Source organism: Tasmannia lanceolata, unplaced genomic scaffold (genome assembly GCF_043159265.1).
Source record: "Tasmannia lanceolata isolate RefF3 unplaced genomic scaffold, GAP_Taslan_0.1 ptg000008l, whole genome shotgun sequence".
Classification (NCBI taxonomy): domain Eukaryota; kingdom Viridiplantae; phylum Streptophyta; class Magnoliopsida; order Canellales; family Winteraceae; genus Tasmannia; species Tasmannia lanceolata.
Genome location: NW_027518685.1, coordinates 26,424,745 through 26,436,883, shown reverse-complemented (window position 1 = coordinate 26,436,883; position 12,139 = coordinate 26,424,745). Strand labels below are relative to the sequence as shown.

General features: G+C 36.3%; 1 long non-coding RNA gene across 1 annotated transcript; it reads right to left on the bottom strand.

The window, feature by feature from the left end:
- Positions 1–503: 503 nt before the first annotated feature.
- LOC143885000 (uncharacterized) lies at positions 504–11,081 on the bottom strand. Its single transcript, XR_013253111.1, has 4 exons — positions 11,072–11,081; positions 5,743–5,824; positions 1,057–1,105; positions 504–763 (listed from the first exon to the last, which is right to left on the bottom strand). It is a non-coding gene; the product is annotated as an uncharacterized LOC143885000 (long non-coding RNA).
- Between the last annotated feature and the right edge of the window lie 1,058 nt (positions 11,082–12,139).

Sequence of the window (12,139 nt, the reverse complement as noted above, 5' to 3'; positions counted from 1 at the left end):
GCCTCTAGTGTTGAGATAGCATTAGACGTAGGGTGTCAACAGACTTTGATGGTCCAACGGATCCTTAGGACCCAATTAGGTACTAATTTTAATCGGGTGGGTTTGAAATTTGGATACTAAACTACTCATCCGCGGACATTCTGAAACCCGACTGGGGTCCAAGGAATTGCAAAAACGCCCTCACGATTTGTATAGTTTGGGGTAAACTTAAAGGGTACAAAATTATAATAGTTCAGTATTCAAATCGAATGGACTTTAATTGAATCACCAACAGCCCGACCCAAGTTGCACCCCTACTTTTTCCTTTAAAAGGCAACCCTAATCTCAATTCTAAAAAGGCTACTTTGCTTCTTTCCTAATTTGTTTTTTGGCAGTTCTATCGACTCAATTAGAATTGACAAATCTATATCTGTTCTCAGTAAAGGAGATAAGAAAGCAGTAGCAATCAAGCAAAGAAAAACATTAAAGAGAAGAATATAACAAGGGTAAATTGTAAACCAGTGGAAAATAAACAATAAAACTTCTTTGACTTCTCTCTCATTGAGGTTTATTCATCTAGGCCTGAAGAATCAAATCAAATTCTACAAATTTTTAACAGTCAGGAAACTAAAGTATCAAAAGACTGTAAATAAAAAAGGAGGGCTTACATGAAGTGAAATACGGGTGAAGAACACAGATCACTTCATAAGTCTAATAGTGAGGCGAGAATGTTGTCATGGTGCTCTGCTTTTACACCATCACCTTGGAACTGATAGTCCGAGCTCTAATGGAACAGATGATAAACAACTCAATCAGAAAAAGAATGTCAACAATTAAAAATAAAAAAGATCAGACGAATAAAACTACTCATTCAAAATACAAAACACAGCAAATGAAATGGAATTCCTTTTCAATAGTAAGAAGCTAATACCAGTACCATTCATTTTGAGCTAAAGACTGAGAGATTATACTCTAGTATTCCTAAAACTAAAATATAAGCATGCCAGCGGGGGCAACATGGAAATAAGAATATAACTGTAGGTCCATTAAACGACAAGGCATGTGACAGGAGCCCACCTTCAGAAACAGCAAATGGTTGAACATATTCACGTACCATCAATTCCATCTGGGAAAAGAACAATTTGATTATATATTAAATTATGACCGATGAGCGAGAAATTCAGATGAAAATTGGGTATTAGAAGTTCTACTTAGACCATTCTAAAGATCTAAATCACCACATTAATATTGAGGACTGCTTCACACATGTTGTACTAAAGATTTGAGTGGTATCTACATCTGAAAAGGCTAAATTGAAAAGATCTTTTGAGCAACCACCATTTTCCTTGTATGCCAAGGACCAAATACCACAGTTATGCTGATCATGTTTGTGATTCTTGTTGGCCATCACGAGTCCAGCCTGTTACCCTGGCCCCACCCTCATCGGATGATCCTAGCCCCTTAATCAATGGTGATGAAAAGGACTTGTCTTTTTAAGAGTCTCTAAAGATGGACGTATAATCTAGAATTCTTCCTGAGCACATTCGCTCATCTGAACCTTCGTCATGCTTCAATTGAAGCACCCACCTTGCACCATATTCTATATGCATTTGCATATAATTCATATGAAATTTGACAAAACTAGTGGGTCGGGTGTCATGTGTCATAAACTCTTAATACATCCACGTCAACCTCCTGTCTTCAATTCAAGATCATGGTCACTCCCAGAAGAACGAAAAGATGCTTTCAAGTGAACAATTGAAAGCTTCTCTTCTGCCAGAAAGGATTTACAAAAACTAATATGAGAAATTATATGTTAAACTCCATGCTAAATTGCTAATTGATCAAAAGGGTTCGTGAATATGATGCATCTCTCATATAATCACAGGACAGAAACATCAGAACGACAAGTGATATACTGATTGTTGCTCAAGAAAACAAACTTCTGGAAGCAGAAGGCTAGTAAATATGAGAGGTAACAGATGATAAGAACATGTGTTAATAGTGGCTACTCTGCGATTGACACTGGAGATTCTCAACTCTGCGCTTTTTATTGTTTACCCTGAATATGCCTTGCTGACCTCTTGAGTCACTCGATAGTAGATGTCAGTATTTTTTCCGAAATCCTAAATCCTAATTATCTTAGTGTTTACAAGGCGCTAACCATAATGCCTCCCAAAATACATTTTAAGACCTTGATTAGAGATATTGTGCTGGATGTTGCTGGAAAAGGCCTTACAGAAGTTTTGCTCCAATGGGGCCAATATTGTGCACTTGATGTCGGGGAGCTCGCTTTGACACTCATTTTATGACAAATATCCAGGAGTGATGGATCACAACGTTCTGGTCTGTCTTACAGTTCAAGTCAATGACATCTAACAATCCCTTGAATTGGCAAGTTTCGAGACACCCTCACAGGTCTATACCAGGCTACTTGAGATTCCATATGCTACTGTACCAAAATATGAATGAGGCCCACCTATGGAAATGGATGTTATTCAATAAAGTGATCATGGATAGAGGAGTATCTAGTAGGCATTGAGGATGCATTGGGGCTGTGAGATAGTAGGTCTAACTGCACCCTGCAAGCAACCCCAAATGATGAAAACCCAGGGTACGTAGATTACTTCCTGGGGATTTTGGAGCATAAACAAGTTTTAATTTCAGCAAAACAACAACATGCATTCCAAAATCAGATTAAACAGGTCATAATAATCAATTCAACTAAGGTTCTGATAGAAATTCTAAGCTTTGGATTTCATTCATCAAATAGAAATTAAACAAAATAGCCAAGTCTCATGCAATAAGTTCAAACAAGAAGTAACTAATAATATAAAACAAAAATCAGTCCTCAACTGAAAGTCTGTCCCAAAAATCAGATCTATGAAATCCACTTGGTATGGCCTCCCGGGGGTGAGGATATGATCGGTGAATGGTAAAAGGTGAATGGTAAAAGCAAGGTACAAGATTATGGGCGACAAGGGTAGGGTTGATCAAGGCAGAATAAGGGGGTAAGAACTGTTGGAATGATTTAAAGAGTAGGAAAATATCTGTAGTCTGCTGAAAATGAAAGTGAAGGTTTTTCATACCAGAGAGATGAAGATCAATAAACGATCAAGATCAGGAAGCGAAAGGAAGATCAAGATCCAAAAAAGATCAAGATCCATAAAGATCAAGATCCATAAAGATCCAAGAAAGAACAAAATCAAGAAAGGGAATCAAGATACAAGAAAGAACTAGCTCAAGAAAAGGGAGGAAGAAGATAAGGGGAAAAAATAAAGGGAAAAAGGGGGAATGGTTTATGACACCAACCAGGAAGGGATAGTCAAAAGGAGAGCAATGAATGTATTCAGAAGGAAGAAAGGGGGAAATGAGGAACAATTTATAAACCCAACAATGAAGGGTGAAGTAGAAAGGGGAGAGAAATGGGAGGAGTGATATAGGAGAGGAAGGGGCGGCATCACTTGGGTGACTGCAAGGAGAATCATGAGTCCAAACTGTACTAGGGCTTCCTCCTTTGGTCTTTTATACAGAGGCTGAGGGTCTTTTGCCAAGGTTTGTATTTACTAAACATAGTAAATCCATACTAAATTTAAAATAGTAAATCTATATTTACTAAAAAATAGTAAGTCCATACTAAAAATAGTAAATCCGTATTTTGAATTAGTGATGGTAGGCAAGGAAGCACAGGTACTTTCCAGAGGCCCACACACCCGTATCGGACGCGTATTGGGTGCGAGTGCACCTGGGTACTCCCTAGGACCCAACTAGCAAACAATTCAAAATTGTTTGGGGCTCACATTTGGGCTCAAAATTTCAATTAGGCCCTGTTCATTTGAGATTGTGACAACTGATTGAGAGCCCAAAACTGATTATCAGAGACAAAATTATATTTAATTTTGAGTCCAATAATCTGTTTGGGCTCACATTTGGGCTTAAATTACATCCAGACCCTGTTCATTTGAGATTGTGACACTGACAACTGATCGAGAGCCCAAAACTGATTATTGGAGTCGAAATTATGTTTATTTTTAGTCCAATAATCTGTTTGGGGCTCACATTCGGTCGGGAGTTGGGAGAATCCTAAATGAACAGGGCCTTTAATTTTTTATTTTTTATAAATATATAATAAAATATAAAAATATATTACACTTAGCATACCCCCAACGTACCCTTATCCTTTTTAAAAAAAAAAAAATCATGTATCCACGTGCCCGTATCGTGTCGTACCCGTGCTTCATAGTGGTAGGCCTTGGGCTTAAGTGACGGTAGGAATTGGGAAAAAGGTGGGGCCAAAATTGAAGTGGACCCCCCCCTCCCCCCCGCGCACGCACACACACATCTATGATAAAAATAGAAATAAATCCCAAATAAAAGAATTGAACAAGTCTCTCATAAAAAAAAAACTAACTAAAATAAATTTTATGGCTGATGGAATACATTACCAACCCTTCGCAAGAAAAATAAATCTTACTGAAATAAATTGGCAGTATAATGATTGAAATAATTCTTGTTCAAACCTTGTACTAGGATACACATAATGGTACCACGACAGATATGAGAGGTAGAACATAGAAGAGACTAGGTGTAGATGAGGAAAATCATCAGTCCAGGAGATGACAGGATAGTTGATGAAAGATAAGAGAGATGAGAAAAAGAGGAACTGAAGATAGTGAGAGGGCAACATTAAAAAGAAAGAAAGAAAGAAAAATAGTGAGAGGGGCAATGTAAGCATGGCATATAAGGGATGATATAAGAAACATGAGAACAGGGAAACATGGTTGCATACGTTGAGATATATAGATTTTTCAGGAAAAAGAAGAAGCTAGGTTTCTCTTCCTCCCTCTTTCATGCCATGAAATAACGATATATGATGAATATATGTAAAATCAAACAAGTGGCATTATGTATGAGGGAAATAAAGGAATACAAGACACAAGGACACAAAGGGATGGAATAAATAGATAAATAAAAGGGATGATTTATTCATCATAATGCAGTCAGTGTTTGTGAAGGTTTTCAGTTAGAGAGGCAATATTGATCTGTCAATTTTAAAAGACTAAATCTAAAGTATGATCCAATTCCATGCATCCTTAGTTGGATTCAGTTACAGAACAATGTTTTTTTAACAATGGATCCTCAAAGAAATTGACACATTTGAAGGGGAGTAACAACCACAAGAAGCCTTGGATGGAATTGTGGAAGCATGAGTTGATACACGTGAAGTTCTCACTAATTGGTTTCGAATATAATGACCCCAATAAATCAGAATAAGGATGATAAATAAAATGCCTTTGATGGGTTAAATAATCTATTAATATCCATATCAGTAACAAATGTGCGGCCATGAAGTAATGAATAAGAGCAGTCAAAAAGCATGCAAGCAAAAAATGAGCAACTTGCGTATCTTACATTTCAAAGATTTACTATAAACTTTGCGTAACTTTTGGTATGGATAAACTCATTGATGGGTCGAGGAAAGCATGTGAATGGCTGAATGCTAAATTGTCCTTTTCTCTCTTGGATTAAACATAAGCAACTGATATTTGCACTGCCATGTTTTGATAATTGCACTAACTCGTCTTGTCTTTTATTATTTAAACAGTTGTCAAAAGTTATTACAGTTTCCAAAAAGCTCCCATTAGACAGTTAGAAAAAAGACAAGCTGATTTTGTGCAATTCTTAAAACATGGTAGTGCCAATATCAGTAGCCTAAACATATAATGAATTAAATAATATTGTCTATGATAACAGTGTTCATACTTGAGAATGATGCTGTGAAGCATAATTTGCTGTTCCGTTAAAGCCCGGTTTATTTCTTTCAAGCATTGGCAAATTCATGTGCCTGCAGGAAGCAAACACCTTATGTTGGTTGCGACTTGTGAGAGACGAGAAGACACTAACTCACAAATTGAAGTTGCAACTTCTAACACGAACATAAAGAAACAGTCAATCAATTTTATGTTTTAAAAAAATATGGTAGTCAAAGTTATTTCACTTTACATACTGGAACTATGACCCCCTCAGAATAAGTATAACTTCCTTTAGCATGCCTTTATTGTCACACTAAGTCTATGGAAAGAATAGATCTTCCTCATAGAGAGGCAGAAGCTTGAGATGGACTTAATTACGATAGATGGAAGCTTTAAGTAAATGACCTTCCCTACAACAAAGTTGGATTATGTTTGAAAGCCCATGATTACTGCTTGGGAAGATCATTATGTCAATACCAGACAATTCAAAAGTTTGACAACTAGAAGGTATACATTCTTTTTCCAAAAGACAACAGAAAATCTTAAAACGAAGAAAAAACCAAAATACAAGGGAGGGGCTGACCTGCATGTATACATGCAAGCTGATCAAACGAGGAAAACAATAACACAATGATGCCCACTGTAGTGAATTTGTGAGATGACAGGGATCAAATATGAAACGAAGACTCTACTCTCATAGAGGATTATCTTTAGCTGAATAGAGTAACCAAAACAAAACGTGGCATTGTTCGTCTCCAAAGCTGTCATGAGTCATGACCGGACATAGTAAAACGGTACAACCAACACCACCCAAGAGGGAAAATGGATAAGGGGGATACAATGTCTGTTCCCTTGATTTTAGTTTCAAACAAATACCTCCTGGAGGGTCTCCAGAAAGTGTCATTCTTATGGTCACCTTGATGACTTCTTATTCTCACCTGAAGTCATCGTGTCATGAATTTCATCACTACATGTGTTCTTTGTAATCAAATTAAGAGATACTGACACCAATTAAACAAATAGCTCATGAATTACCAGTTGTTTAAGTTATAAAACTCACTTCACAGGAAAAAACGAGTTATGAAGCGGACATGCTATGAACATCATAAGTTTTTGCGCTGAAAGCTTGAAAAGAGGCACGAAATTGAAGATCAGAAAATGAGACTTTAATACACCTACATTGAGATAAATGTTGATAGTTAAATAACTCTTTTCTTCCAATTGGATTTCGACTTGTACCCCTATACTGTTGCAAGGGGTAATGCTCACCACGATAAGCTTTAAAAAACCCGGCGTAGTTGTATTACCGGAGTCGATGGCATAGTACTTAATAAGGTGGTATAACAAATATAGGTAAAATTATTATAATATATATGGTAAAAAAATTATTCTTAATCAACAATTAAGGAATCATACCTTCAAGTAGATGGGGAAACTTTTGTCTTTCATTGATTATTACCTCTAAGAATATCGTAATATCAATAGAAATGCCTTCCTACCCAGCATAAACAAATACAAATTTCGTATCAAATGACCATGTTCTCATGACATTTTGGGAAGTTCTCATACAGTTTTTGCATCAGAATAGAAGATCTTATATTGTTCATTTTTCCTAGGCGCTGCAATTTTCTCGTCTTTGTTTCTCTCTCTGAATAGTTCTGTTTCATACCGTCCAGAAAATCATTCCGTTTTGGCTGATAATATTTGAGGCTTCTAAGTTCTAATACAAGAAACAGAAAACGCCAAGGGAAAAGTGATGGGTTCGTTACTTGACAAAAAGGATGAGAATGGTTCTTTCTTTTTTTTTATGGTTCTTAAAATCAACAATTGCTTGAGTGATGGAAAGCAGATTTTTAATTGAGAATCCAAATAATTGAAGTGACGAATGATAAAGAATCAAACATAATTAATAAATCAATCACAGTTTGATATATCGACCAATATGATAAATATTTCCAGGGTCCGATACGATATTTCGTATTGGGGCTCACAAAAATCGCAAATGTATCATCCGATATGGCTAATATGAAAGGTGTATCTATCAACCGATATGGCTGATGTGGTGGAGATAAGAAGTTCATACCATGACATGTTCACGTGAATAACCAAAACTTCATTTTTTTTTCAAATTTCTTTGCCAAGTTCAAAGGGATTTTGCTCGACTTAAGGTTGCCTAACATAGTTGACAAACTCTTACGAGTCGTACGAGTCAATTCTCGAGTCGAGTCGAGTCACCGGGCTTTCGAGTTGAGTTGCCCATGCGAGTCGCCTTTGTCGAAAACTCTTACGAGTCATCTGGTGACTCTTACGAGTTGCTCCGAGTCAAGGAAAAAAACTACTCTTACGAGTCAAATCGAGTCGTTGGGCCAGGGCCTTCTTGCTTTGATGGTTGAAAACTTGGAAGTAGGAACTTAAAACTTAATTATTTTTGTTCATGCAAGTTACAAGCATGTAGTTATTTACTAGTAAAATGATGGGCCCCCCCACGCCATCAAAACATGAAATGTAAAATGGCGGGCTTCAGTCAAATGCATAGGTTCGGGTAGGGACGGTGGACACCACCTTGTCAATAACATTAGGGGTAAAATGGTGGGCCCCACTTTTTGCATTAGTTTGGGTAGAGACAGTGGGCCCCACCAATCCTAGGCATGGTCATTAAATACTAGGCCCTACCCCATCATAGCATGAGGTGTAAAATAATTAGTCCAAACCATTTAAAAAAAAATTGGTCCTACGGTGTATGCATGGGTTTGGATAGAGTTCGTGAACTCACCGGATCAAGCGTAAAATAGTGGACCCTACAAATGCTATTCTTGGGTATAGAATATGGGCCCCACCCCACCCCACCCCATCAAAAGATCAAAACTTGATGTAGGGGAAAATACTTTCCAGGCAAAACTTTTTCTGGAAGAGGTGAATGACATTTGGAAAGTTATGTGCTTAGTATATATTATGAGGATGGATGGATGGATATTTTTGGCTTAGTGCTTTATCTATGTGCAATTGGGTTATATATATATATATATTTTTTTACATGCTTCATCTTTTGAGATATAATGATATTTTTTTCAACTACATTTCTACTCTTTTCAAAAACTCTTATGAGTCACGAGTCGTGTCGAGTCACGAGTCATAAAATTACGAAATCGAGTCACGAGTCGAGTCACTGGTTGACAACTATGTTGCCTAACCTAAATAAACATAGAACTACTAGATTCAATCATGTAAAACAAGATTTGAAGTGCGAATTGATGGATTGAAGTCAAACTCACAAAATCTAAGGATTTTTTTATTCAAGGTGTCATTGTTGCTCTCTCTCTCTCTCTCTCTCTCTCTCTATGGATTAGTTGTAATACACCAAAAACATGCATGATTTGTCGAGTATGCTTGTTTGTGACAAAATTTCAGGCAATTTTGATGTTATTTATGTGGATTTTATTGTTTCTCTATTTTGCTATTTTTTCTATTATTTTCATAATATTTTGATCTTTTAGTGATGATAGATTTATGTGTAATGAATTGATTGATTGTCATATACATCTATTAAGTAATGCATGTTTTTTGGATGTTTTTCTTCATTTTATTAAATTGTTTATTCATAATATTGATTTTCTGTTTTATTTAACATATACTATTTTTTAATTGTTATAGAGCTACATCAACATGTTATGAGAATGATCCACGTACTTCTTGGTTTATATGCCCATTTTTTTTGAAAGTTTTACTCTCTTTTTTTGCATTTTTATTTGATCATTTCTCTAGTTATAAAATAATTGTTTCGACACGGATAGATTGACAGGCAACAATACAATTGTTGACACGATACAGATATAATAAATCAAATAAAACATCAAATCATAATTTTTAGTTTGTAAATATGAAAAAAATCATTAAAAAAATTAGTAAACACAAAAAATGGTCAAAACATTACATATGAAAAAATCATTAAAAATCAAATAAAAAAAATAGTATGTGTATTGTGTCAACAATTGTAATGATTGATTTTTAGTTAGTAAATATGGAAAAAAATCATTAGAAAAGCAAAAAATGGTAAAAACAATGCATATCGCTATGTTTTTGAGATCACGACAATCTATATCACCCGATTCAAAGGTGTATTGCTGATAGGCCCATACATAATTTAATAAATCAAATTATTATTATCAAATCATAGTTTTTAGTTTGTAAATATGCAAAAAATCATTAAAAAATTAGTAAACACAAAAAATGGTCGAAACCAAAGGTTTTAAATTTCGGTTTTCGGTACTGATTTCGGACCCCACCGAAATCCGAAATTCCGAAATTTTGGCCGAAATTTTGAAACATTTCTTTTTTAAAAATAAAATAAATTTTCATGAAATTTCGGCTGAAATTCTCGAAATTCTGAAATTTTGGATTTCGCGAAATCCCGGATTTCGGCAAATTTCGGTTTCAGTCGAAATTTCAAACCATGGTCGAAACATTGCATATCGCTATGTTTTTTAGATCACGAGAATCCGTGTCACCCAACTCAAAGGTGTAATTCTAATACGGATAAGCCCTCCGATACTGACATTTTGAACCTTGACAACAATCCAATTAATTTAGTCCAATTTGCCCAAAACCTGTTGATAGGGTGACTCAACCGCATTGTATGCTATTTCCCAGTCCAATTTTAATACTCGAAATCATAAACCAGCTTCGATTGATATAATCATATCACTATGCCAGCCAGCTTCTTCATTTAGAAGCATGGCTCTTCACTGAAATCATTTGCACAAACAGAGCTATTCCGTTAGGAAGAAAGCTAAACGGAAATCGCATTCTCAAACTCTAAATTCAATTATGCTCAACTAATGTATAATCAAAGCTATACACAATGTAGTGACTAAAGACAACGAATTCACCCAAAGATGGACGTTAGTAACAAACCAAAAGGCAGGGGCACACCAAAAAAATGGTAGCATTTTGATGTACCAAATGCGAAGTACAGCGATCTAACAATGATTTCTCTTCACTATATTTGACCCATTTACTTCAATTTAGTGGAAATTTTGAAATTTAAGTCTGGAGACATCGCAATTTGTCCATGGCAACATATACATGCATTTTATAGAAAATTTACAAACGATAAAAGAATCCATTCCTAGTCTAAACAATATCAACTTATTGATTAAACAACTGGGAAACACCAGAGAGCCGAATTTCTTTGAACACAGAAAACATTAATGTCGTATTTTTAAATGAGCTAACAAAATGAATATAGAAGATCCGATCTCCCACGAGTAATTCTAAACAAATGGAGACTCTGGGAAAAGGAAGTGTTTTGATAAAGCATAGATTGAGAAGCAGCTACTCACACTAAAAAATAACTAACATTAGAGGCCGGGAGAGGTACGGCAGAGCGTACCCTGAGAGAGAGCGCGGGAGTCCCGTGAGTTCAAGCTCAGGCACGATGTTAGCCTCGCCATGGCCACAGCGCTGTGGAGAGGGAGAAGAGACTGCACGCATCCCAATTCAGCCGGAGATCTGTTGAAGAAAGATACGAAAATTAGGGCAAAATTGAGCAATAAAAATCCTATCGAGTAAAAGGAGATTGGTTCTGCGGACGAAACATGTAAAAATTAGCGCAGAATTGAGCAAGAGAGGTCCTATCAGTACGAGGAGATTGGTTCTGTGGAAGAAAGGTGAGAAATTAGGGCAAAATCGAGCAAGAAAAATCCTATCAAGTACAAGGAGATTGATTCCGTGGTAAAAAGGTGCGAATATTAGGGCAAAATCGAGCAAGAAAAATCCTATCAAGTACAAGGAGATTGATTCCGTGGAAGAAAGGTGCGAAAATTAGGGCAAAATCGAGCAAGAAAAATCCTATCAAGTGCAAGGAGATTGATTCCGCAGAAGAAAGGTGCGAAAATTAGGGCATAATCGAGCAAGAAAAATCCTATCAAGTACAAGGAGATTGATTCCGTTGAAGAAAGGTGCGAAAATTAGGGCAAAAAAATTGAGCAAGAAAAATCCTATCGAGAGAAATCCTATCAGTACAAGGAGATTGTTTCTGTGGAAGAAAGATGCAAAAATTAGGGCAAAATCGAGCAAGAAAACTCCTATCAAGTACAAGGAGAACAATTCCGTGGAAGAAAGATGAGAAAATTAGGGCAAAATCCTATCAAGTATAAGGAGATTGATTTTTCTTGGTTTATTTTATGATGAGACGAACTGACCTGGAGATGGAAGAAAAGCGAGGAGGATTTGTGGTTCTAGCTCTGGACGGTGAGATAGGAACTCTCGCTGATGATGAGGAGGTAGATCCGTCTGGAGAAGAGGTTCGTGGCTTGGATCTAATGGCGGATCTGAGGGAAGAGAGAGCGGTTCTGCTCAAAAATCTGTTGCAGGCAGAAGAAGAAGAAGAAGCCATGGGAAGAAGAAGA